General features: G+C 36.5%; 1 protein-coding gene across 14 annotated transcripts in view; it reads left to right on the top strand.

Moving 5' to 3' along the window:
- Cask (calcium/calmodulin dependent serine protein kinase) overlaps window positions 1–26,741 on the top strand; it is a 350,284-nt gene that overhangs the window by 50,465 nt on the left and 273,078 nt on the right. The gene's annotated exons all lie outside the window — the stretch shown is intronic.

Below are 26,741 nucleotides of genomic sequence, written 5' to 3'. Positions count from 1 at the left end.
TTTTCTGAAAAAGATTTGAGTAAACCCTAATTGTTTACAACCTGCAGTGAATTACACAGCAGATGCACTTGTAAAGTTTTGGTTCTCAGCTTACGGTTTTTTTACCTTTTGCTTCCGTATTAGCCTTTTGTTTGGAGCACTTAATGTTAAGTGGTATAAGTGTGTCCTAAAAGACATAATTGTATTCTCAAATTTTCCCCAAAGTAAGAAAGCAAGATCAGCATTGATTTTGCCTCTCCTTCTCAGGGTGTTCTTTGAATGCAATTGAGGTTGGTTAGGTCAAATCAAAAGTACTCATTTCTTTTTCTTTTTGACCCAAATTTAATATCAATAATATAATAACTAACTATTTTGGATAAAAAGCCTTTGTAAAAATATGTCTTTCAGGTAGTATTCAAGTGATCTTTTCCATCTTATTAATTATTGTGCCAATAACCACTTTTCTGTAAGCTTTTCATTTATTTTACTTTTTAATCACGAAGTAGATGGTCATAATGTGGACAACAAAAAAAAATTGGGAGCAAGTGCATGGTTCTCAACCATCCTAATAATGTGACCCTTTAATACAGTGCCTCATTGTGGAGACCCCAACCATAACATTATTTTTGTTTCTACTTCATAGCTATAATTTTGCTACTGTTTTTGAATTGTAATGTAAACATCTGTTTTCCAATGTCTTGGGTGATGCCTATAAAGGGTTATTTGATCCCCAAAGGATCACAACCCACAAGTTGAGAAATGGTCCTTTAGAGGATCTTCACTCTTGCCAAGATGGTTAGGTTCTTACTGTTCCTTGTGCTACTAGAGACCATGCCCTTCTCCCCAGTGTCATCCCCCCCGCCAAAAAAAAAGAGAGATTGAAGAATTTTGGGGAAAGTAGTACTTATCTCCTTATAGGTCTTGGTGGTATTTCTGATATGGTGACAGGAAGATCTCTGATTGTAATGTGGCCGGTTTAACACCTAATAAAATATTAGGTTTAATTCCTAATAAAATATTAGGAATTTCTTTAAAACATCTGGAAACGTTAATTTAGTTTTTCTGTTTATTGGATTTGAAGTTTTCCTTATTTGGGAGAAATCACCCAACATGTAATTTAAGAAGCAGGATCGTAACATTTCAGGCTAGACAAAGGTAATAGGACGGTGTTGTCTAGAGATTAAGAGCAGCTAAGAATTTGTGAACATTAGGATGATAAAATTAAAGAGAACCATTAGAAGCCAGAGCAAGTAAGGATGACTAGCAGTGAGGTATGGCATGGAGCTATTGAAAATGGCTCATTGGTCGGTTTCTACTCTAGTATGAAAACTCAGTTCTTTGTGCATTATTTAATATAATACATAGTTTTCTTCTTTGTACTTTCCATCCAGCCAATTGCTCAATGAGGATCCTTAATGGGACCAAGAGCATCTATGAATCTTTCTTTTTTGGGGTGGGGAGCAGAGAAATAGTCATCCTAAATTTACTTTTCCTTTTTTGGGGGGCGAGGGGGCATAGTGATTGGCACCACATGTAGTACAGATAGTTAAAACCTCTAAGACCTCATAGCTATGTAGAGTTTATGTTAAAATTCTAGCTTTGCATTGTGAAGCCTTGTGTAACATTTTAAAATTAACTAAGTCTTCATAGTTTTATCTTTTGTAAGTATTGAGAACACTGCATAAGACCTTTTGCAACACACTTACTAGATCACCTAGCAGTCAGCAAATATCCAAAACATGGTAGCAATACTTCTATTGTCATCCTCTGGACACGTCCAAGATAGTTATGAAACTTTGGAGCACCAACAAAATGGAGGGATTCACAAATATGGGAAGGATAAAATATATTAAAAAACGTTGGTCACAGACATCTACCTGCCATCTGCTGAGATGAAAGGTATGTGCCCAGTGCTGATATAGGCCACTTTCTTAAAGAGACTTCCCCCCGGCTGCCCCATGAAATGCTAAAATCTATCCCAACACCACTTTAGTACTTCAACTCCCTTGCCATATTTTGCTTTTTCCCCTGTAGACTCTCTCATTCCCCTTATTGCACTTTATATTTTGTTTTGTTTATTGTTTGTATATTTCCTCCTGTTTGGATGCGTGGCAGTAATAAATTTAAGTCTCTGCATATCCTGTTTTATTCTTTATTTTCATTTTGTTTTATGTTATTTTTCTGAAATCACTCCCCAATCTACCACCTTAAAAAAAAATCTCCTCCCCTCCCTAGTTTGAAAGATAGACACCTCTTTTAACCTTTTTAGTGATTAGCCTTAAAATAACATATACCATCCAGTTGTCCAAGTAATACTAACGTCTCATTTTCTTTATCTCAGACAATGCAAGGATATTCAGACGTTTAATTCAATCCTCCTTAACATATAATGTCTATCATATATTTTAATGTTTTCTATATTTGAAAATCCCACAAGAATTTGTTGTTTTTACAGATGATTTTTGTTTATATTTACCCATGTGTGTGCATCTTGTTTTCCCCTCCATTTTTGCTGCATCTCTGAAGTATCTTTGATCCATTTGGACTGAGTTTTGTGCATGGGGACAGCTATGGATCTATTTTCATTCTTCTGCTTGTTGACATCCAGTTATGCCAGCACCATTTGTTCAAGATGCTTTCTTTTTTCATTGTACAATTTTGGCTTATTTGTCAAAAAAAAAAAACAGGTGTTCTTAGGTATGTGGAATAATGTCAGGGTCTTCAGTTGATCCTCCTGTCTGTTTTTATGCCAGTAAAAAGTTCATTACTGTAGCTCTATAGTAGAGTTTGAAGTCAGGGATTGTGATGCGTCCAGAAGTTCCTTTATTGTACAGTAGTTCTTGTCATATAGGTCTTTTATTTGTTTGATTAAAGTTACCCTAAGATACTTTATTTCTGGCTATTATAAAGGGTGATCCTTCTGATTTCTTTCTCAACCCTGTTATCATTTTTATACAGGAGGGCTACTGATTTTCTTGAGTTGATCTTGTATCCTGCCATATTACTGAAGGTGTTATCAACTGTAGGATTTTTGGGGTCATTTATGTATACTATCATATCATCTGCAAATAGTGAAAGTTTGACTTCTTTCCTTCCAATTTGTATCCACTTGATCTCCATTACTTGTCTTATTACTCTAGCTAGAACTTACAGAAATACAGTATTGTATTTTCTACTGTAGCTAGAAATACAGTATTGAATAAATATGGAGAGAGTGGACAGCCTTGTCTTGTTCCTGATTTTAGTGGAATCACTTTTTGTTTCTCTTCATTTAGTTTGATGTTGGCTATTGACTTGCTGTATATTGCCTTTATTATGTTTAGGTATGTTCCTTGTATTCCTGCTCTCTCCAAGGCCTTTATCATGAAGGGTGTTGGATTTTGTCAAAGGCTTTTTAAGCATCGAATGAAATGATCATATGTTTTTCTCTTTCACCTTATTTATATGATAGATTACATTGACAGATTTTCCTGTATTGAACCATCCCTGCATCTCTGAGATGAAGCCTACTTGATCATGGTGGATGATTTTTTTTTTAAATGTATTCTTGTATTCGGTTTGCCATTATTTTATTGAGTATTTTTGCAATGTTCATATAGGAGATTGGTTTGTAATTCTCTTTCTTAGTTGTGTCTTTGTGTGCTTTGGGTATCAGAGTAACTAGCCTTGTAAAAAGGGTTTGGCAATGTTTTTTTCTATTTCTATTGTGTGGAACAATTTGAGCTCTTCTTTGAAATTGTGGTACAAGTCTGCACTGGAACCATCTTGCCCTAGGCTTGCTTGCTTGCTTGCTTGCTTGCTTATTTATTTATTTATTTATTTATTTATTTATTTATTTATTTATTTGGTTGTGAGACTTTTGATGACTGCTTCTGTTTCCTTGGGGGGTTATAGGTCTATTTAAATTGTATCTCTGTTCTTGATTTAATTTTGGTATTGGTACCTACCCAAAACTGTCCATTTATTTTATATTTTCCGATTTTGTGGAGTATAGGTTTTCAATATGACCTAGTGGTTCTCTGGATTTCCTCAGTGTCTGTTGTTATGTTCCCCTTTTTATTTCTGATTTTTTTTTATCATTTTTAAAGTTTTTTTATTTATTAAAAATTTCCACCTCCCATTTCCTTCCCTCTCCCCTCTCCCCCTCCCCCTCCCTCTCCAGTCCTAAGAGCAGTCAGGGTTCCCTGCCCCATGGGAAGTCCAAGGTCCTCCCCACTCCATCCAGGTCTAGGAAGGTGAGCATCCAAAAAGACTAGGCTCCCACAAAGCCAGTCCATGCCGTAGAATCAAAACCCAGTGCCATTATCCTTGTCTTCTCAATCAGCCCTCATTGTCAGCCACATTCAGAGAGTCCAGTTTGATCACATGCTCCTTCAGTCCCAGTCCATCTGGTCTTGGTGAGCTCCCATTAGATCAGCCCCACCGTCTCAGTGGGTGGACGCACCCCTCGCTGTCCTGACTTCCTTGCTCATGTTCTCCCTCCTTCTGCTCTTCATTTGGACCTTGGGAGCTCAGTCCAGTGCTCTAATGTGGGTCTCTGTCTCTATCTCCATCCATCGCCAGATGAAGGTTCTATGGTGATATGCAAGATATTCATTCATCAGTGTGACTATGGGGAGCAGGGAAGTAGATAACTTAATTAAGGGAGCCATTTTAGGGTTGGCAAGAGACTTGATTCTGGAGGGGTTCCCAGGTGTCCAAGATGTCCCCAGCATGTTCCTTGGGCAGCAGAGGAGAGGGTGCCTGAACTGGCCTTATCCCATAGACACACTTATTTCTGATTTTGTTAATCTGAATGCTATCTCTCTGACTTTTGGTTAGTTTGGATAAGGGTTTGTCTATCTTGTTGATTTTCTTGAAAAACCAACTTTTTGTTTCATTGATTCTTTGTATTCTCCTTGTTTCTATTTTATTGATTTCAGACCTCAGTTTGATTATTTACTGTTGTATACTCCTCCTGGGTGAGTTTTCTTCTTTTGTTCTAGACCCGTTAGGTGTCCTGTTAACTCGCTAGTGTGACCTTTCTCCATGATCTTTATGTGGGCACTTAGTGCTATGAAATTTCCTCTTAGCACGGATTCCATAGTGTTCCATAAGTCTGGGTATGTTGTACATTCATTTTCATTGAATTCTAGGAAGTTTTTAATTTCTGTATTTCTTCCTCGACCCAGTGATGATTTAATTGAGGATTGTTCAATTTCCATGAGTTTGTGTGCTTTTTGTAATTAGTTTTGTTGTTGAATTCTAGCTTTAAGATGGATGGTGATCCAATAAGATAGAGGGGGTTAATTCTAGGAGTTTTTTTTTGTATCTATTGATATTTGCTTTGTTACAGAGTATGTGGTCAATTTTAGAGAAGGTTCTGTGAGGTGCTGAGAAGAAGGTATATTCTTTCGTGTTTGGGTAGAATGTTCTCTAGATGTCCGTTGAGTCCTTTTGAGTCATAGCATCTGTTAGTTCCCTTATTTCTTTGCTAAGATTCTGTCTGGCAGACCTGCCTAGCGGTGAGAGTGGGGTGTTGAAGTCTCCCACTCTTAGTGTGTGGGGTTTTAACAAATGTCCGTGATGTTGTATTTGGAGCATAAATTTTTAGAATTGAGAGTTCATCTTGATGGATTCTTCTTGTGACTAATATGAAATGTCCTTCTTCAACTCTTTCAGTTAATTTTAGTTTGAAGTCTATTTTATTAGATATTATGATAGCTATACCTGCTTGTTTCTTAAGTCCATTTTATTGGAAAATCTTTTCCCAACCCTTTACTCTGAGGTAATGTCTGTTTTTGAGGTTGAGGCATGTTTCTTGTATGCAGCTGAAGGATAGGTCCTGTTTATGTATCCATTCTGTTAGCCTATGTCTTTTTATAGGCAAATTGAGCCTATTGTTATTAAGAGATATTAATGATGAGTGGTTGGTAATTCCTGTTACATTTGGTTTTGGTGGTGGTGGTGGTAGTGTTTGTGTGTTTCCCTTCTTTGAGGTTTGCTGGTGTGAATTTGTCTGTTGCCTGTGGTTTTTGTAGGTACAGCCAACTTCCTTGAGTTGAAGTTTTCCTTCTGGTACTTTCTATAGGGCCGTATTTGTGTCTAGGTATTGTTTAAATCTGGTTTTGTCATGGAATATCTTGTTTTCTCCCTCTATGGTGATTGAAAGGTTTGTTGGGCATAGTAGTCTGGGCTGACATCCGTGGTCTCTTAGTGTCTATCAAGGATCTTCTGACTTTCAGATTTTCCATTCATAAGTCTGATTTAATTCTGGCTTTTGTATGTTACTTGGCCTTTTTCCTTTGCAGCTGTTAATATTCTTTCTTTATTCTGTATGCTTAGTGTTTTGATTATTATATGGTAAGGGGACTTTTTTTGATCCAGTTTATTTGGGTTCTGTAAGCTTCTTGTACCTTCATAGGCATATCCTTCTTTTTTTTAAAAAAAAACTTATTTTATTGGTGTTTTAGCCTGTATGTATATCTGTGTAAGGGTGTTGGATCCTGGAGTCACAGACAGTTGTAAGCTGCCATATGGGTTCTGGGAATTGAACCTGGATCCTCTAGAAAAGCAGTCAGTGCTCTTAACCACTGAGCCATCTCTCCAGCCCCAGGCATATCCTTCTTTAGGTTGGGAAAGTTTTCTTCTGGAATTCTGTTCCTGTTATTCTTAGATTTGGTCTTTTCGTGGTGTCTCAGATTTCCTGAGTGTTTTTGTTGTTGTTGTTAAGAATTTGTTGGATTTAACATTTTCTTTGACCAATGACTCTATTTCTCTATTCTATCGTCAGCACCTGAGATTCTAATCTCTTCTATCTCTTGCATTCTGTTGGTTATGCTTGAATCTGTAGTTTCTGTTCATTTACCCAGATTTTTCATTGCTAGAGTTCCCTTGGTTTGTGGTTTTTTTTAATTGCCTCTATTTCAATTTTCAAGTTTTGGACTGTTCCCCTCACTTGTTTGATTGTTTTTTCATAGTCTTCTTGGCTTTCTTTAAGGGATTTATTGATTTCTTCCCATTTTTTGTTTTTCTTTTCCTCCATTTCTTTAAGGGAATTTTTCAGTTCCTCTTTAAGGGTCTAACCTCAGTGCTGTTGGGGAGAGACATGAGAGAATCATTGGTACTTGCTGACTTCCAGTCTAGTCAAAATGGTAAGCTCTAGATTCCGTGAGAGATCATGCCTCCAGTAAGTAAGGTGCAGCATGATAAAGCCAGACACTTGCTTCCATATGTATCCACATAACACACATGCACTCACACACTCATGCATATATCACACCCAAAAAGAAATCTTACATTTAAAACATATTCTTTGTTATGATTAATCAATTTGTTTTGTGTCTATACTAGATATCTGTCATGTATTATTCTATATTTTTTCCTATTAGTTGATGTGAAAGAACGGATTTGGCTCAAGGGTATTGCATGATAATTGTATATGTGTTAGTTTTAAAATGAACTGATGAGTTGTTATTGGCTAAACTGTTCTGGGGATTTTGCATGGGGTTGGTTTGGTTTTGTTTGCCTGTCTCATGGCCATCTACCAATTTAAACTCATGCTCAACATTAATTTGTAACCATGACTTTCTAAAGTCTTTGTCTACCTGTAAAAAATAGTGATTATATGGATAATAGAGTTTCTTCCCACTTGGGATATCTTATGTTGATAAGCTATTAGAATAGCTGATACTCATTTAATCACACAAATTGAATTGTTTTTAGTGAACTATAGAGTCATGTAACACATTGCTGTCATAACTTTTTTTTATAAAACTTAAGGATGGAAAACCTTCTGAGCTTACGAAGAGCTATGTTTGGTTCTCTGCCATTATAAAGTATTATTTTAGCAGACATCTGAAGTATACAAGGCGTTTTCAGTCATTAGAATAATAAAGTATTTAAGCACAAACTGCCCCCAGTGACCTTCCTCAAATGAGGTTCCTTTTCATAAATTGAGATTTCCACAACTTCCCAAAGTATCACTAGCATCTGAGGAACAACTGTTCAAAACACAAACCAATAGGGAACATTTCGGATCTAAGCCACAGCACCTCTGCCTTATAAATACAACTGTCCTCAAAATGGGGTCATATAAAAACAGAAAAAAGCTTCCTGAATTTTGGTATTAAAAAATAGAGAGAGAAGTTAGGAACCTTAGAATTTTAATAAAAGTGGCAAGCATTTATTAGCTCACTAGATTTTCTTTTTACCTTCTATTTGCTCCTAGACTGAACACAAGAGAAATCTATAATACATATTATCAATGGACACAAAAGACAAAAATCCCCAAAGCTCATGTTCTCTGACAAAAGGACCAGGCAGTAGGAAGCCCAACAGAGACCTAATCAGATGTATTCATCCCTGCTGCTCCACACTGAACCCCTCTGGGCAGTCTTATTTACGCACTGGAGCTGAAATATGCAGTCTTTCTAAGCTGTTGTGCCACAATTGGACCCTAGCAGATAGTCTGATCTGACAACAACTACAATACCTGGTCATTTCATCCTCTGTGCCATAACGCTGGTCCTTGTGGTCTGAAATGACATCTGCAAAATTTACATTATACCTATTTCTACTCCTTCTGCCCCCGACAAGGGGTGTGTTTCGTAGGTTGCACTCATGTGTGCACCTTTCCTTTACCGTGTGTCTGAAGGACACCAAAACCCAATAGCTTCTGAGCTCTCTCCCTCAGAACTGGCCAATGATAAATAACATGTGGCCCTAGGAATTACCTTTTATCCCTACAGATAATATATCCGTAGAGGTTGAATTGGAGCCTGTCTTAGTTTCTTTTCCTGTTGCTTTGACAAAATATGCTGACACAAGTAACATCAGGGAGGAAGGATTTGTTCTGGCTTGGAGCATAAGGGTATTATAGTGAGGGGTTCAAGGTAGCAGAAGCTAGAAGGAGCTGGTCACATCACATCTAGTCAGAGATCAGAGAAGAAGCTGAGCTTGCTGCTGTTCAGCTCCCTTTCTCTGCCTACATAGTCCAGGATCTGAGTGAGCGAATGGTACCATTCACAGAAGGTAGGCCTTCCAACCTGAAATAATTCAAGACAGTTTCTGTAGACCTGTCCAGAGTCTCGTTTTTAAGGTGAGTCTAGACTCTGTCAAATTGTCAATGAATACTAGCTATTACAGAGCCCAAGAAGAATAAGCCAGAATAGCCTTGTGATTGCTGAGAAAATTTAACTTCTATTGAAACTAAAGCCTACAAAAGTACTCTATGATCTATACACTAAACCTGAACATGATAGCTGCCTGCTAAAATAAAAGATCCCATAATCTCCAGCCCCTGAATAATATACACACTATACCATATACTATTGGCACAAGTACCAGGTTAAAAACAATTTAAATGAGAATAAGTACTCAACTGACTTAAAGACTGAAATGAAGCAGATATTAAAATGATCTGATGAAGAAGATTTTTTGTTCAGGTTCTAAAGTTGCTCCAACAATCAGCTGAATGAAAAGATTTGCCAAGTGCATCCAGGGCATTACCTAATTAATTAAAATTAGAATGTGGAAGAAAGTGGTTAAGAATGGTACCATAATTTTTGGCTAAGCTATTGGAGTCCATTGCCAAAGGGAGAGGAGAGAAGAAGATGCTCAAGAAAGAGTTCACATTCACTTATTTTGAGGGTTATGGTTGGTTGTTTTTTTCTTGTTTTCCATATTCTGTTGTGTGTCTTATTTACTAATAGGAAGTTATCTAAGTACTGAGAAGTTGTTCTGTTCTTTGGACTGGTTACAAGTGATCATTACTGACCAGCATATTATATTGTTACATTGAGGGGCTCTGGTTTCTTACCTAACTTAATTTTTTCCCCTAAATGTTTTGATATTTTACTATCTTGCTTAAACAATTACATTCACTGTATTCTTATTTTTAGTTTTCTTTCCCCAATGCAATTATTTTCCAGATCATCTACATACTTCTTTAGACCTAGAAACTGATTACTATAATTATAATTCAAAACCTATTTTCTGCTGCCCTGCACTGAGCTGGGTAATTGAGTGTAAATGGTTATTTCCTTTGCATGCTTTGTCATCGTGTTAAGTGTTTTTTGGTTAAAAGACTAGAGATTGACTGCTGAATGTGCTTGTATTAACAATTGTAAAAGAAAGTAAATTACTTTGGGGAGTATTAATGAATAGACATTTAAATTACATAGCTAAATCTTTTCCATCCTTTATTAAGCAAACAATTGGATTAACAGCTTCCAAGTTAATCAACAGTTTACATGCCATATTTGGGTGTACAGAAAAAATGATATTTGAATGGCTCCTAAGATATTACAACATCATAGTTCATGTTGTTATTCTAAACCTTAAGATATATATATATATTATATATATATGATTTTGTAAAAGAACAAATTTAATCCTTAAGAGAAAAATTCATATCACTGTAGCATCAGTTTTTTCCAGAGAACACCAATGATTAGTAGTTTCTACATGGTGGTAGGAGTACAACACAGCAAGGGAAGGATGCTTGCTCCCAACCACAAGACTGCGTCTTTAACATGTCACAGGAAATATGAGGGAGACATAAGGTAGGTCTTCCTGTTTTTCCAACCTCATTTGACATATAAGATTTCGTTCTTTAAAGAACTGCGCACATAGGTGGGCGGTGGTGCCACACACCTTTTAACCCAGCACCTGGGAGGCAGAGGCAGGTGGATCTCTGAGTTCAAGGACATCCTGGCCTACAGAGTGAATTCCAGGACAGCCAGGGCTACACAGAGACACCCTGTCTCAAAAAACAAACAGACAAACAAAATAACAACAAAAAAGAGCTCCACAGTATACCAATTCAGAAAACCTCAATTCCAACTGTTAGCAAATTAAATTTTGTTTCTTTTATTATAATGTCAATAATGTATAACCTTAAGCAACTAAAATGAGTATTAGAGGAAGGAAGAAGTATTGCTGGCCTCAATGTTTCTTTTACTAACTTAAATTAGATACATTAATTTTATGTAATTTACTAGTATGTTTAGCTAGTGCTCTTTAAAACATGGTTCTGAACAGGAAGAGATTAATAACATTCCACATAGATATCACTGCAAAGCCAACAGTTAAAGGTAGCTTCTAAGTCTAAGTATTAATCCCACCTCGGTCTTAGTTGCAGTTGTAATAATGGCTTTCAAGAATACTACTATTATATGATAATGTGCTGTCTTGAAAACAATCTGTGTTAGTGACATAGCAGCAAAACACATCACTTTGATGATGTGATGCGATTTACAATGTAATTTCACACTCCCAGACTTCAATAATTGTTAGTTTCAATTTATAAGAATTGGGTTATACACAGATAATTTGACAATTGTGATAGTGCTGGCGCTAATTATAAGTAATTTTGTTTATGAGCACTAGTAGAAAATTAGTAAAAAGGAGAAAAAGTGAACACTTGATTTCAAAAATATTGTTTCTCCAGTGGGCCAGTTTCCCATGTGATACTGTGTAGGTCAGACTTCGTTAGATACTTGGCCTTGGTGTTGTATTTCTGCAAGATACTGAGATCTAAGAGCTTGTCTTTTGGCATGGTGACACTTACCTTTAATTCCAGCATTCAGAGGCAGGTGGGTCTCTGTGAATTCAAGGTTAACCTGGTCTACAAAGTCAGTTCCGGGACAACCATGGCTATACAGAGAGACTCTGTGTCAGAAAAGTTTTTTATACAATGTATTTTGATCATGTTCCTTCTCCATTCCCAACTCCTCTCAAGTCTGGGTCCCTCTACCTCCCCAACTTTATATTCTCTCTTTCTTTCTTATAAAAATGAAAATCAAATAAACCCCACAAAAACAAAAATCAAAATAAACAAGCAACAAGATAAGAATGCCAACGCGCACACATACACACACACACACACACACACACACACACACACACAAACCACACAGATATACAAATACAAATAAAAACTATGGAAAGTATGGGATTTGTTTTGTGGTGACCAACTACTCCCAGGTATGGGACTTACCCTGCAGTGTGGTTGATATGCCCAGTGACACTCCATTGAAGAAAACTGATTTTCTCCTTACCAGTGCCTATCAATTGCAAATAGCTTTTTGGTTATGAGTGGAAACTCAGGTCCACTTCCCCTTCTCAGTGCTGGGACACTATCTGGCTTGAACCTGTGCAGGTTTTATGTGTGCTGTCACAATCTCTTTGAGTTCATCTGTGCATCAGTCCTGCTGTATCTGGAAGATAGTTTCCTTGGAGTCATCCATCAGCTCTGGCTCTTAGTGTTCTTTCTTTTTCCTCTTCCACATAGATCCCTGAGCTTTGAGGGGAGAGCTTTGATGAAGACATCCCATTTAGGGACTTTTACCTTTCTGCCCTAAGTCTGTACCTGAGTGTCCTATGGAAATAACTCTTACTAAATAAACTTCTAAATACGTTCCCTTACTTTCTGAGTAGTATCCCAGTTCTTTTTCCTATGACTTCTCTCTCATTTGGCTATACTAATATATTATTACTCAATAATTATTGCCAGAAATCTATCAGTATTCTCTCAGTTCACCCTCACTGTCCCTCAAGGTTGTTTGTCAATTTATATACTAAAATGTCTCTCATTTGTCCCTATTGAGTTAGTTCAGATCTTTACCTCTTTCTTGGGCTAATGTAATTAATAACTTCTGTCCTGGCCCCCACATACTCCATTCTCCCTTTCCAGCCACTTTATACCCTCCAACTTTTCCTGCCACTAGTATTAAATAGCTTAGAGTACCCAGCACACATTGCGTATTTTATGTCACTCTAGGCCACTGCAAATGTTTCTGTCTACCCTTTGAATTTTCTATCACTTCTTGTTTTGTAAATCTGTTGACCATTTCTTGCCCTTCCAAACTTCCCTGTCTCATAGAAAACTTCTCTGGCCACTTTCCTATACATAGATAATAAGCTTATAGCATTGTGTTGTTCCAGTACTGAGTCCTATAGACTTATACTGACGTTGTTTATATATACCAATAGCAGTGTCTTCTAGTGGGAGCTCTTTAGAAATAGGAATTACTTTGCTAAACCTTTTTATCTGTGTGTTCTTTTTTGTATTTTTCCATTGTAGACGATGATGTGAATAAACAAAATGTGAAAATGTCAATGGAATTCTTAAAATGTCAGTTCTTAAATATCTATTTCTGAATGTTCTTTACATATTACGCTAAGAGGATCTATACATGTATAATGGAGGAGTAAAAGTAATTTGTGCTATTTCTCTTAGAAACATTCAGTTTTTTTACATATTTATTATCTATAATCTCTTTTCTGTTTCTTACATTTATCAAAATATTTTTCCTCTCTTAGTGGTTTTTCTTGAGCTTCTTTTTCTTGAGCTTTTACCAGTTTTTCTTGAGTTTTTCTTGATCATGCATGAGTTGACAAAGTCCTTTACATTAGTTCTAACCCAAGCCCAACTATTCAGACACATTTCACCACTACCACTACTAAATATTCTAGATTACTTGATTTGAGCAGAATTAGCTATGTGTCTCCTATAGTCCTCATAAAAGAAAAGTAAAGTGTACCATTTTATGTAGTGCTAGACTGGATGATAGCATGGCACATGAAAACTAAAGTAAGGCCTACTGAAATTTTCATTGTTCTATTAAGATTTGACAGTGATATTGATTATATCAGTTTAAGTACTGAGTTAGTAAATGTTATGTGTTAACTCTCTGAAGATACAGGTGGACCTAATTTGTGCTGTTAGGTTATTGGAGATCTATTGCCAATTTTTCAAAGTAACCTTTTACTTTCTGTTTTCAAAGTATTTCGTCAATCTTTAGTTGTTAACATTTAGCAGTAGTTCCTGAGACTTCCTCTCTCAGCAGCTAACAGTTGCCAATAGCTTCTTGGCTAGCATGAGTCTTTGTGCCCACCTCCCCTCTTCATGCTGGGATTTGGTCTGGATTGGGTGTACACCAGTCTTGTACATGCTGTCACACCTGCTGTGAGTTCATATGTGCAATTTTCCTGCTGTGTGTAGAAGACACTGCTTCCTTGTGGTCATTCACCACTTGTGGCTCTTACTCTTTCCACCGCCTCTACTGCAATGATCCCTGAGCCTTTAGAGGAGGGGTACAGTATATATGTTCCATTTAAGGCAGAACATTCTGCATTCTTGTATTCTCTGCACCTTAGCTAGTTGTGGTTTGCTGTGTTGATCACATACAGCAATAGGAAGGTTCTCTTGATGAGGACTGGGTGGGGGGTATAGTATTGGGTATCCTGATAAGTCATGAAGAGTTTATTTAATACTTGTGTCCATTTAGCAGAGTATAGTAGTAGGTGCTCGCCTAGGTTCTATGATCTGTCTAGGCATGAGTTCTTGACCTGATACCAGGGATGAGCTTCATCTTGTGGAGGGATCTTCCTGACAAATCTATTCAGGAAGTGGTTGGTTAATTCCACATTTGTGCCACTATTGTACCACTATTGAGCATGTTTGGCCATCCACTCATTATTGTAGCTCCCCAGGTTATTAACCGGTGGGTAAGACTGATGCATACTTTTAGCCTCTGGTCGTTCATACAGCTTCCATGAAAGCTAGCCAGTACGGATGACATTTCCAGTCCAGTACCAGCTCCATGTTCTGTGACTCAAGTGGATGGCATCTTCAGCAATAGGTCATACTGTCAAGTTCTGGAGGGTAGCCAAGAGAATTATTAATGACTTACAATATTTGGGGATCTTTGGGACCTCACCAGTAACCCATTCCTGAGACTATGCCTTTTATTTGTTAGCCTCTGGTGTCTGGTAGGGGCATTGTAGCTCCATTTTAACTTTTTATGTTTATTTATAGATGTATTTTAGAAAGCGTCTACAGTAGTACGTTTTCATTTGACTTTTTGTTAGAAAACTCTTTAGTGTGATTTATTTCTTCCAGCTCCCCTCTTTTACCCTGTCTGCCCTACCCCAACCCAGTTTATCCCTTCCTTATCAGAAGTCCCCTATAATCTTTTATAACAGTGCATTCTACCTCCTCTATCTCAAAAACCCCTCCTTATGGCTCCTTAGGAAGTTCCTGACTTCTTTGGGTATTCTAAATGAAATACACATACCTAAATGTAACAGGTTTAATAGTAATCTAGATATGAATTTTAAGTATACAGAAATTTATATGTAGATTATACATATAGTTGCCATTTTATCTAAGGGATTGATATATAACTATCAATGAAATTTAGTATTTTTAGACATCAAGAAATATTTGTGTGTGTGTGTGATATACACATTCACGGTTAATTCTTGTAGTTTGTGGTGCTTTAAATATTATTCTTTGGGAAAATAGAAGATTCGATTCCTTTGAGTCACTTGTTAGAATATTTTCATCAACCAGTCAATATATAGCCTTGTATGTATGATTTTAAAATACTATATATATTGTTCATGTTCATTCTTCTAAAATTCTTTCCTTGATGAATGTCATCTAACACGGATTTTCCACATGATGCCTTCTTGTGCTTAGAGACATTAGACAGTACTTCATCACTATGCTTGGGGACTATCTTGAGTAGTAAAACCAACAAAAAGCACAAAATGGAATACATATGAATCAAATAGACTTCACAGAAGTAATTTGTTTATCATGTGACAGCAGTAACAAGAAGAGAGAGTATTATCTCATTTGGCCTCAACTGGCAACAAGGAGACTCAAATTTTTTGCTACTGTGTTCATAACCATAAACTGTAAAGCTGCTTCAAGTATTGATTTTAAGGTTAAGAGTAAGTTTAATCAAGTATGAGAATTGGCATATATGGAATCTGACTAATCAGAATCAATGATATGTTAATTGCCATATTTATATTTGCAGTGAATATATGTATTAAAATAAGTATTTATTGATGGCTTTCACTCTCTTTCGTGCTTTCTTTCCTTTTTAAAATTATTATTCATTGTTTTCCCACATATTCTGTAGTACACTGTGCAAATTATTATAAATATAACAAAGTTTCCAGGCCTACAATATGAACAAGTGTACCCCATATATTGAAAGCTTTTTAACTTGTAAGCCTTTCATAGGGTAAAAATTTATATTACAAATGTAACATAAAAGTTTGCATATTGAAACTTAAAATAGTACTAATTTATTTCAATTACATATACAATTATAATTAAAAGTATCCATTGAGTATTATGTTTTAATTACCATTGTTTTCTTCAGGACATTTGAAATAATTTGTATTATACAGATATATAAAAGGTAAGAAGACCTTTTTGATTAGCAGATTCTTAGAAATTTACCCACCCAGCCATTAAAATATTTTAAAGATACAACAATACATAAAGCAATATTTGAAGGAATTTATAATGTGTATAAAGAATGATAATAAGCTGGGTGGTGGTGGTGCAGGCCTTTAATCCCAGAACTTGGGAGGCAGAGACAAGTAGATCTCTGAGTTCAAGGCTAGTCTGATCTACATAGTGAGTTCCAGGACAGCTAGGGCTACACAAAGAAACCCTGTCTCAAAAAACAAAAACAAAACAAAATAGAATGATAATAAAATAAAAAAGTAACAAATCTAATGTCAAATTAGGAAATAGAATATCACTATTACTTTCAAAGTATCTTCTGTACCTCTTATATAATCTCCCTCCCTGTTTAAACCACCATCTTGGACTGTATAGTAATTATTCCTTTTTATTTTTTTGTTGTAGCTTTAAAATGTGTGTATCCCTTAGCAGTATATTGTGTTGCATACACAAAGTTAGCTATGTAAGGAGAGGACAGTATTGCTACCATCTTATGAAGACTTTGAAGAGTGGAATGATGAAACAATCTTTCCTGTAGTGTGGCTTCAAATGCCCAGAAACTGTTTAGAACTACATTCTGAGAAGTCAGTTGATATGATCACTTATAAATCTGAGAATTTGGGGATTTTGCCACAAAGGAAGGATTTGCAGTGGTTGTTAAAGGTTCATCAGGAATGTGGTTCAGGGCATAGGTCATACCTCATTTTTTGCTCTTGGGCCCACTGGCACTTGACTCTGGCACTCAGAAATGCATGAAAGCAGAATGCTACAGTGGAGTAAAATGAGAGTCCTCCTTTGGTCCTACAGCAGAAAAGAGCAGGGGATCTCATCAGTTCATCGCCAGAAAACACCAAACAGGAGAATCTGGTTCCAGCTCACCTCACCATTGTTTCCAGGTTAGAAAAGGATAGTCAGTAGTTGTGGGGACCCATGGTCATACAGCCTGAATTGGCTCCTCTCTATATTTGATACCTAACAGTCAGTCTGAAATTTCCCTTCTTTACATTCCTAGAGGTTTTCTTCATCTGTCTTCTGTATTGGAGCTCCTATTTGAAATTCCTTTTTTATTGATTTTTATTGAGCATTAAGCTCTACATTTTTCTCTACTCCACTCCCTGTCTCTCCCCTCCACTTCAACCCTCCCCCAAGGTCCCCATGCTCCCACTTTATTCAGGAGATCTTATCTTTTTCTACTTCCCATGTAGATTAGGTCTATGTAAGTCTCTCTTAGTGTCCTTATTGTTTTCTAGGTTCTCTGGGATTGTGATTTGTGTACTGATTGTTTAAAAATCACGTATGAGTGAGTACATATGATAACTGTTTTTCTGGGTTACCTCACTCAATATAATGTTTTCTAGCTCCATCCATTTGCCTGTAAATTTCAAGATGTTGTTATTTTTTTCTGCTGTGTAGTACTCCATTGTGTAAATGTACCACATTTTCCTCATTCATTCTTCGGTCGAGGGGCATTTAGGTTGTTTCCAGGTTCTGGCTATGACAAACAATGCTGCTATGAACATAGTTGAGCACATGTCCTTGTGGCACAATAGAGCATCCTTTGGATATATACCCAAAAGTGGTATTGCTGGGTCTTGAGGAAGGTTGTTACCTAATTTTCTGAGAAATTGCAACACTGACATCCAAAGGGGCTGTACCAGCTTGCATTCCCACCAGCAATGCAGAAGTGTTCCTTTTTTCCCACAACCTCTCCAGCATAAGTTGTCATCAGTGTTTTTGATCCTGGCCATTCTTACAAGTGTAAGATGGAATCTCAGCGGTCTTTTGATTTGCATTTCTCTGATGACTAAGGATGTTGAACATTTCCTTAAGTGTCTTTCAGCCATTTTAGATTCCTCTGTTGAGAGTTCTCTGTTTAGGTCTGTACTCCATTTTTATTGGATTATTTGTTCTTTTGATGACCAATTTCTTGAGTTCTTTGTGTATTTTGGAGATCAGACCTCTGTCTGATGTGGGGTTGGTGAAGTTCTTTTCCTATTCTGTAGGCTGTCATTTTGTCTTGTTGACTGTGTCCTTTGTTTTACAGAAGCTTTTCAGTTTCAGGAGGTCCCGTTTATTAATTGTTTCTCTCAGTGTCTGTGCTGCTGGGGTTATATTTAGGAAGTAGTCTTCCGTGCCAATGCGTTCGAGTGTACTTCCCACTTTCTCTTCTATAAGGTTCAGAGTGGCTGGTTTTATGTTGAGGTTTTTGATCCATTTGGACTTGAGTTTTGTGCACGGCGATAGATATGGGTCTATTTTCATTCTACTACATGTTGATATCCAGTTATGCCAGCACCATTTGTTAAATATGCTTTCTTTTTCCCATTTTATATTTTTTGCTTCTTTGTCAAAAATCAGGTGTTCATAGGTGTGTGGATTAATATCTGGGTCTTTTATTTGGTTTCCTTGGTCCTTCTTTCTGTTTTTATGCCAATACCAGGCTGTTTTCAGGACTGTAGCTCTGTAGTAGAGTTTGAAGTTAGGGATTGTGATGCCTCCAGAAGTTCTTTTATTGTACAGGATTGTTTTGGCTATCCTGGTTTTTTTTTGTTTTGTTTTTTGTTTTTGTTTTTGTTTTTTTGCTTTTCCATATGAAGTTGAGTACTGTTCTTTTGAGGCCTGTGAAGAATTTTGCTGGGATTTAGATGGGCATTGCATTGAATCTGTAGATTGCTTTAGGTAAGATTGCTATTTTTACTATGTTAATTCTACCTACCCAAGAACATGGGAGATCTTTCCACTTTCTGGTGTCTTCTTCAATTTCTTTCTTCAAAGATTTAAAGTTCTTGTCATACAGGTCTTGTTTGGTTAGAGTTATTCTGAGATATTTTATGCTATCTGTGGCTATTGTGAAGGGTGATGTTTCTCTGATTTCTTCCCTAGTTCTTTTATCATCTGTGTACAGGAGGCCTACTGATTTGAGTTAATATTGTATCCTGCTACATTACTGAAAGTGTTTATGAGTTGTAGATGTTTCTTGGTAGAATTTTTGGGGTCACTTATGTAAACTATCATATCATCAGCAAACATTGAGAGTTTGACTTCTTTTCTGACTTGTATCCCCTTGATCTCCTTTTGCTGTCTTATTGCTCTAGCAAGGACCTCAAGAACTATATTGAATAGATATGGGGACAGTGTACAACCTTGTCTTGTTCCTGATTTCAGTGGTATAGCTGGGAGTTTCTCTCCATTTAGTTTGATATTGGTTGTTGGCTTGCTGTATATTTTATTATGTATTATGTTTAGGCATAATACATATTATGTATGATGTTTAGGCATAATACATATTATGTATTATGTTTAGGCTCTCTCCAAGACCTTTATCTGGGATGTTGTATTTTGTCAAAAGCGTTTTGGGCATCTAATGAGTTGATCATGTGGTTTTTATTTTTCAGTTTGATTATACACTCTTGTGAATAAATACACTCTATGTTTTTCATAATGTATGCACATTAAGTAAGTTTTTGGTTTTCTAGTATCTTAAGAATAGTTTAATAGTTTTTGATGCTCTGACTGGATACAGAATTAAAAGTTAAAAGTCATTTTCCTTCATTCCGAAGGTTTTCCTCTACTGTGTTCTTGTTCTAGTTTGCCATTGAGTGATCTGCCTGGAGCACTATGAACTGCGGTCATCTTTTGCTTTCTGTGAACTCCTACCTCCATATCTGGAAATCTGAAAATTTTACTTCACAGTGGTGTGTGTATAGACTTGATTTATTTATTTTCTTGAATTTTTGGCAAGGCTTTTTAAAAGAGAATTTTTTTTCTTTCTATTTTCTTTATTATTTTTGCTTGCCTTATGGGAGATTTTCTCAGTACTGCCTGGCAACCTTTATGTGAATTTTTGGGTTCCTTGTTTATTATTTAAGAGTCTTTTGTTTTCTAAAATATCTGGTTTGTTTCATAGTTATTAAATCTTACTGAGAATATTAGTGCTGATTTTTAGTGCTTTTCTCATTTGGTCTGTTTCCTCTAAATTATTCTTTCTGTTTGTGTTTGCTCCTGTTTTCTAAATTAGACTCTTCTTTTGAAGTCTTAAGAGCCATGGTTGTGTGGTCATGATTATAAATCAAGAATTGCTTTCAATTGGAGACTGTAGTACTACCTCCACTCAGGCAACACTTGGGTTATTAAACTCTAGGGGTTTACTACTAGTCTTCAGTGAGTGCGATGCATTTATATTCCTGACAAGAAAGCAAAACAAAAAATCTAGCTCAAAATCGCAATAGTGTTAACTTGAGAAATCCCACAGTAGAAGGACTAAAATCTGATTCATGAGTCTCTCTGAAAGGTGATCTAATTAATTCAGGGCATCTTAACTTTTTCTAATTATGTCTCCTTTTTACCTGAGAGATTTTTATGCAGCTTCAGGTAAAATATATATACAGATAAAATATATACTATATAAGTCATAAAGAAATTTATATTAAAACAATTCCTTAGTGTGTATATAGTTTTACCATTTGTTAAGGATGAAAGCTAATTTGCACACTAATTAAGTGGATCTGCTTATTTTTACATGAGTTAAATTTTGGCTGAATGTTTGAAACCAATGAGCTTAGAGCATATTAAATATTTTTCAGAGTTGATTGATACTGATTTTACAATTGCCAATGCTGAGATCATTGTTTACATAAATGTACAACGATAGAAATGTTTTAGGGCCATTTTAGAAATTGTTAAAAATTCTGTTCTGATATCAAACAAAATGCATTGAATTTTTTTTTTAATGAAACTCACGTCAGAAGCTCAAATAGCGAGGACGTAATCCAACCAGATTCTCTGAATGTGGCCGGATTCTCTGAATGTGGCTGGCCCAGAGTCTTTCTGAAAAGCCATTTGCAATGACACTGGGACTTGTTTCCTCTGCATATACTGGATTTTGCGGATCCAGTCCGTCTGGACACTCACCTTCTTGGACCTGGAGGGAGGCGGGAGGAATTTGAACTTCCCACTGGGCAGGAAACCCTGACTGCTCTTAGGGATGGAGAGGGAGGAGGAGAGGGAGTGTGGGGAGTGGGAGGGTGTTGGGAGGAGGGGCGGAAATGGAAACTTTTATAATTTAATAAAATTACAAAAAAAAGAAGCTCAAATAGCAATTTTGATAGTCAGTCATTCTAACCCAATCCAATCCAAAGGCATACATTTATTACATGCTCAGGAATCATAACAGTAAAATATTAAAAGTTGTTTTTCATAGTCAAAATGTTATCTTTCTATAATAACAGAAAATATTCTGTGTACATTAAACACTCTGCAGTTCAAGACATCAGTCTCAAATCTGAGCTAAGGTGTTTTAGGAAGCATGCATTGGTGGTTAGTGGGGCAGTGACATGTGTGTGCAAAATGAGCATGCTGTGCTTTCAAAGCCAAAGGTGTGTCACAATACCAGTGACTACTGTCAAAACACCTCAGATTTATTACATATTTGGTTTTGAATTAATCTTTTGGAGGGTTTTTGGCCACAAGAAACCTTTCACCATATTTTTTTTGTGTCTGCTGTGTCTGTGACACATTCCGCTTTGTGGTTTCATAGGGTCACATCCCACATTGTAAGAAGCGGAGATATAGTTGAATGATGTTGGGAACTTCATGCTATCTTTTCATCTTTTCCACTGGACTTGTCAGATATTCAATAAGAAGAAATTTTAATCTTCTGCCTTAGGGTAAAGATCCAACTTTCAACATTCTCTTTGTTAGGGTAAAGGACTGTGACGGTCCATAAATATATGGTGTATTGACAGTTAGAGAACTAACTGCTTCTCTAACATATTTCTTCTAGTTTCAGCTCCATGAGATTCTTGATTATTGTGTAATGTAAAGGGGTTTGTTTTCAAATAGCCTTCCTTGTTTTCTCCAAATCATCTCTCCCAAGTTTTTTTTTTGCATCAGTTAGCATCACTGCATCATTGTGTATTCTTATCCCTCAAATTTATTTATTACTATTTCACCTCTCTTGTCTTCCCAATCCTTTCACTGTACTCAGTTTATCTTGGTATTCTGGAAAACAGCATACTATCATAATTTGTAATTCTAGTATCTTTTTCAAATATATTTACCTTTTATTAGAATTATTTATTGCTTACATTTAACTTTTTTTATAAATGAAAAGTGAAGATAATTCTGTCTCTAAATAGGGCAGTTATAATCTTTCCAGAACGCCAGCAGCCATACACTATATTCTAATTTAATTAATCTTTTACCTAACAGGTTTTGTTTTTGTTTTGTTTTGATCTGGCTTTGGTATCAGGGTAATACAGGATTCATAAAAAGAATTTGGAAATGCTCCTTTCTTTTCTATTTTGTGGAATAATCTATATATGAATTGTTCTTTGAAGATCTAGTAGAATTCTGCAGTGACTCTACCTGCTTCTGAGATGGTTTTAATTGGGAGACTTTTTATAGTAATAAAATCTTGTTGTTGTATGTGTGTGCACACGCACTTAAATTTTCATTTCATCTTGGTTTAATTATGGTAGGTCATATGCATCTGAAAATTCATCTGCTTCTTTTAGATTTTCCAAGTTAGTAAAATATAGATTTATGGTATGTCCTCAAGATACTCTGGATTTCTTGGGTATCTGTTGTAACATCTCACTTTTTATATCTAAGTTTATTGATTTTGGTCTTCACTGTCTTTTCTTTTGGTGAAATTGACAAAGAGTTTACCATTCTTGCTCATCTTCCCAGAGAAACAACTCCTTGTTTTATTGATTCTTTGTGTTATATTTGTTTTCTGTTTGTTTACAGTTCATTAATTTCTGCTCTGTAAACATTTTGAGACAAGGTCTCACTGTGTAAACTTGGCTTGCCTAGAACTTTCTATATAGAGCATGTTGGCCTCAAACTCACAGAAACCTGCCTACTCTGTGCCCAGCCCTGGTCTTATTTCTTACTGTCTAGTGTTTTCAGGCTTGATTTGTTCTTGCTTTTCTGAGACTTGAGATGCATCATTCAGTTATTTATTTAGGATCTTTCAAATGGAAGTGAACCTGTGTGACTAGATAATGATACTCCTAGAAGCAGTGGAGTTGCTAAAGCAAAATTTCCAGTCCCAGGTATGAGATGTCTCCATAGGAGTTCATCAGGGAAGCCCCAGACATCTCCAACACAACCTAGGTTCTGTCAGTACTTTTAGCTATCTACCATTAGAGTCTATGACTTTTTTTGCTAAAGACGCTGCATATACTGGTTGCAAGATAGAAAGCAAGCTGAAACTGAGCCAGAGATTGCCTCCCTGCTGTCTGCTCTCACAGTCCTAGAAGGTGCTACTCTGCAGGTTTCTGGGAGAGAAAAGGTATCATTGGTCTTACCCATCTGTGTACCCTACAAACAGAGAAAAAACCCTGCCCAGCAAGATGTGCCTACCTGTACAATAGTGGCATAATTTTTGGGATAACCAACTTCCATCTCATAAGATTTGAGGCTTGTTACAAGAGGGGCACTCACAGCTAGTACGGTAAGCCCACTTAACAGCCTATGCCTGAGGAGGTAGGCCCAACTGGGATAACTAAATTGATACAACCTCAAACTGCTTTCTAAATATGTATGCTTATACTCATTGGCAAAGGTTACTGTCACCTGTAGTGAGAAAAGCCTCTCTTTACAGTGAACAGCAATGAATGTAGAAATTAATCTCATAGATCCCTAATGTTCTGAGTATTCTCAGAATAGGTGATAGTTGAAGGCTCAATCCTAAATAAGACATTTACATCCCTCCCTCTAAGACTCAGAGAAGACTGTGGAAGAGGGATGTAGGAAGTATGGAAAAGCCAGAAGATACGGTGAAAGCCTGTGAAAGGCAATCTTCTGGACTCTACAACTGTCACAATCACAAACTCAGCAACTGCAGTTACCCTCCCTTGTAACATGAGGGCCGGCTTGTTGGGGTTTCTGTCCCACCTGGTACCCCACAACCGGCAAGTCCCAAAGAAAATCACACAAAGTTTACATTAGGTTATAAACTGATTGGCCCATTAGCTCAGTCTTCTTATTAGCTAATTCTTACATCTTACAGTAACCCATAATTCTTGTCTGTGTTAGCCATATGGCTTGGTACCTTTTTCAGCTGTCAGCTCACATGTTGCTTCTTCAGTGGTCTGGGCAGGAATGGCGGAGGAAGCTTCCTGCTTCCCAGAATACTCCCGTTTTCTTTGCTCCACTTCTACTTCCTGTCTGATTTTCCTGCCTATACTTCCTGCCTGGCCAATCAGCATTTATTTAAAATATGATTGACAGAATACAGACAATTCTCCCACACCACTCCCTGGCCCACATGAGACAGATCATGTTAATAGTCATGGAAATGAAAGGGACTCATGCACCTTACTGTTCTACTATTGGCTATTCAGTTTCTAGGAATGGGGAAATAATTGTCTCTAACTATCTATCCACTGCTGACCCGCCAGGCTCCAACAGATAGCTACAAACCCACAGTCACTTGCACAGCCCTGGTAAACAGAGTGGGTCACAAAGAAAAACAAATAGACATGAATGTGAGAACGTTGTAGGAAAAGGGGGTGTATGTATATAGGAGTAATAGTAAGATGGGTGAGGATAAGATTAAGAGTGGTTGAATGGTTAGTATGCATTATTTACATGTATTGATTTGTCAAATAATAAATTTAATTTAAAAAATTAAAAACCCATAGAATTATGTGAGTAGCTATCTGCCTCAGTAAGAACTTTGTCAATTTCAGTTAATATTTGTTATTTATAAGGAGTTGAATGGAAAGTGTGTGTGTACAGATATTTGTTTTGTCTTAGTATGTTTTTCTTTATTTTTGAGAATCTCATACATGTACATAATGAAATATGATCCTATTTACTCATAACTTCCCTCTGTGGTCCCCTGAATATCTCCAACACAGTCCCTTCCAGCTTCATGCCATTTTTATTTAATGACTCATTAAGTCCAGTTAATATTGCCCATATGTGTATGAGTACAAGGCTGTCACTGAAGTATGAGGAACCCACCAGTCACTGGAGCATGGCGAATCCATCAATGGCTACATTATCCAAAATAGAAAGATAGATAAGTTGATAGGTGTAGATAGGTAGATAGATAGATAGATAGATAGATAGATAGATAGATAGATAGATAGATAGACTCTCCCCCAGCAATATTTAATCAAATCGGAAATAGCATCAGTTACCATTCTGTTTTGACTGATATCCTAGTAGAAAAAGATAATGACTTATTTTCTTCCACATCAATACTCAAGAATTGACTATGCAGTACATTTTTTAAAACTAAGGTAAAAATGTCAAGTGTCAAGAAAGGGTACAAGCCAAGCTGTTCTTCCTGAAATTTTATTGTTCCCTAAACTGTCAACCAAATATAAATATAATATGGTTATATCTAAGCACTGTTTATTACCCTTTTCATTTTCATAAAAAACCTCAAATTATATCTTGTACTGGTATCTGCTGAGTTTCAAGTTGTGAATGAAATCACAAGCAATCTCAGAGTACCGGTTTGATGTCTTTTAAGATTATTAAATTTGACTCAACTCACCTTTGTTAGCTTCCTGCGTGTCATTAGGGAAGAACCTTTAACATGCTTTACTTATGACTTGAAGAATTCATAAATACAGTCATTATTCAACCTCATTAAATTAGCTTAGTGAATTAGTGAATTTAATTTGACTTTTATTCAGATTTTTAAAAATATTTTGAGATTATAATTATGTGGTTTCTCCCTTCCCGCTCTTCCCTCTAAGTCCTCCTTTATGTACTGTTCTCTTTTTTCATTGATTGTTGTTGTTTTGTGAGTATGTGCATGTTCCTAATTTTAAGAGGTAGTTTGTTGTCTCGTTGCCTTTTCTCTCCTTTTTCCTTACCTATCTTAATTTTATATTTTATAAAAGGGTAGCAGGAGAAGCTCATGCTTTCTTCCTTACCTCTATTCAAACAGGAAAAGGGTTTTAAAAATTGACTGGATTGACCACAGACAATTCTACAAACAGAATCAGAAATTTCCCAGAACGATGCATTGAGTTGAATCACACTATACAAATGCATATATAACCCTGAGAGGTTTTGTTTGGACAAAATCTGATCATGTTAAATATTTCCTGAAATTGCATGCTATTGTCAGACCAAATACTCACAAGAAAGACGTCCAAGTTAAAAATGGCAACATTTGTTGTGTTGCGCTGTCACAGAGGATTATTTTCTCATGGTTTTGAGTGATTAGTTAAGAGTTCAGATCTGAAAGTTAACATTATTAACCCTTCTTTCCCTTCTGTGTGAACTTTGCTTCTACAAACTTCCCTATGTATAAGATGTTGGTTGGAGCGTCCTCGTTCAGTCCCAGTCCAACTGGCCTTGGTAAACTCTCATTAGATCCGTCCCCTTGTATCAGTGGGTGATCACATCCCTCGCAGTCCTTATTTCTTTTTTCATTTTCTTCCTCCTTCTGCTCCTCATTTGGACCTTGGGGGGCTCAGTCTGGTACTCCAATGTGGGTCTCCATCTGTATCGCCATCCATCGTGGGATGAAGGT

Source organism: Myodes glareolus, chromosome X (genome assembly GCF_982192425.1).
Source record: "Myodes glareolus chromosome X, mMyoGla1.1, whole genome shotgun sequence".
In the NCBI taxonomy this organism is placed as follows: domain Eukaryota; kingdom Metazoa; phylum Chordata; class Mammalia; order Rodentia; family Cricetidae; genus Myodes; species Myodes glareolus.
This window is presented reverse-complemented; position numbering and strand designations above follow the sequence as displayed.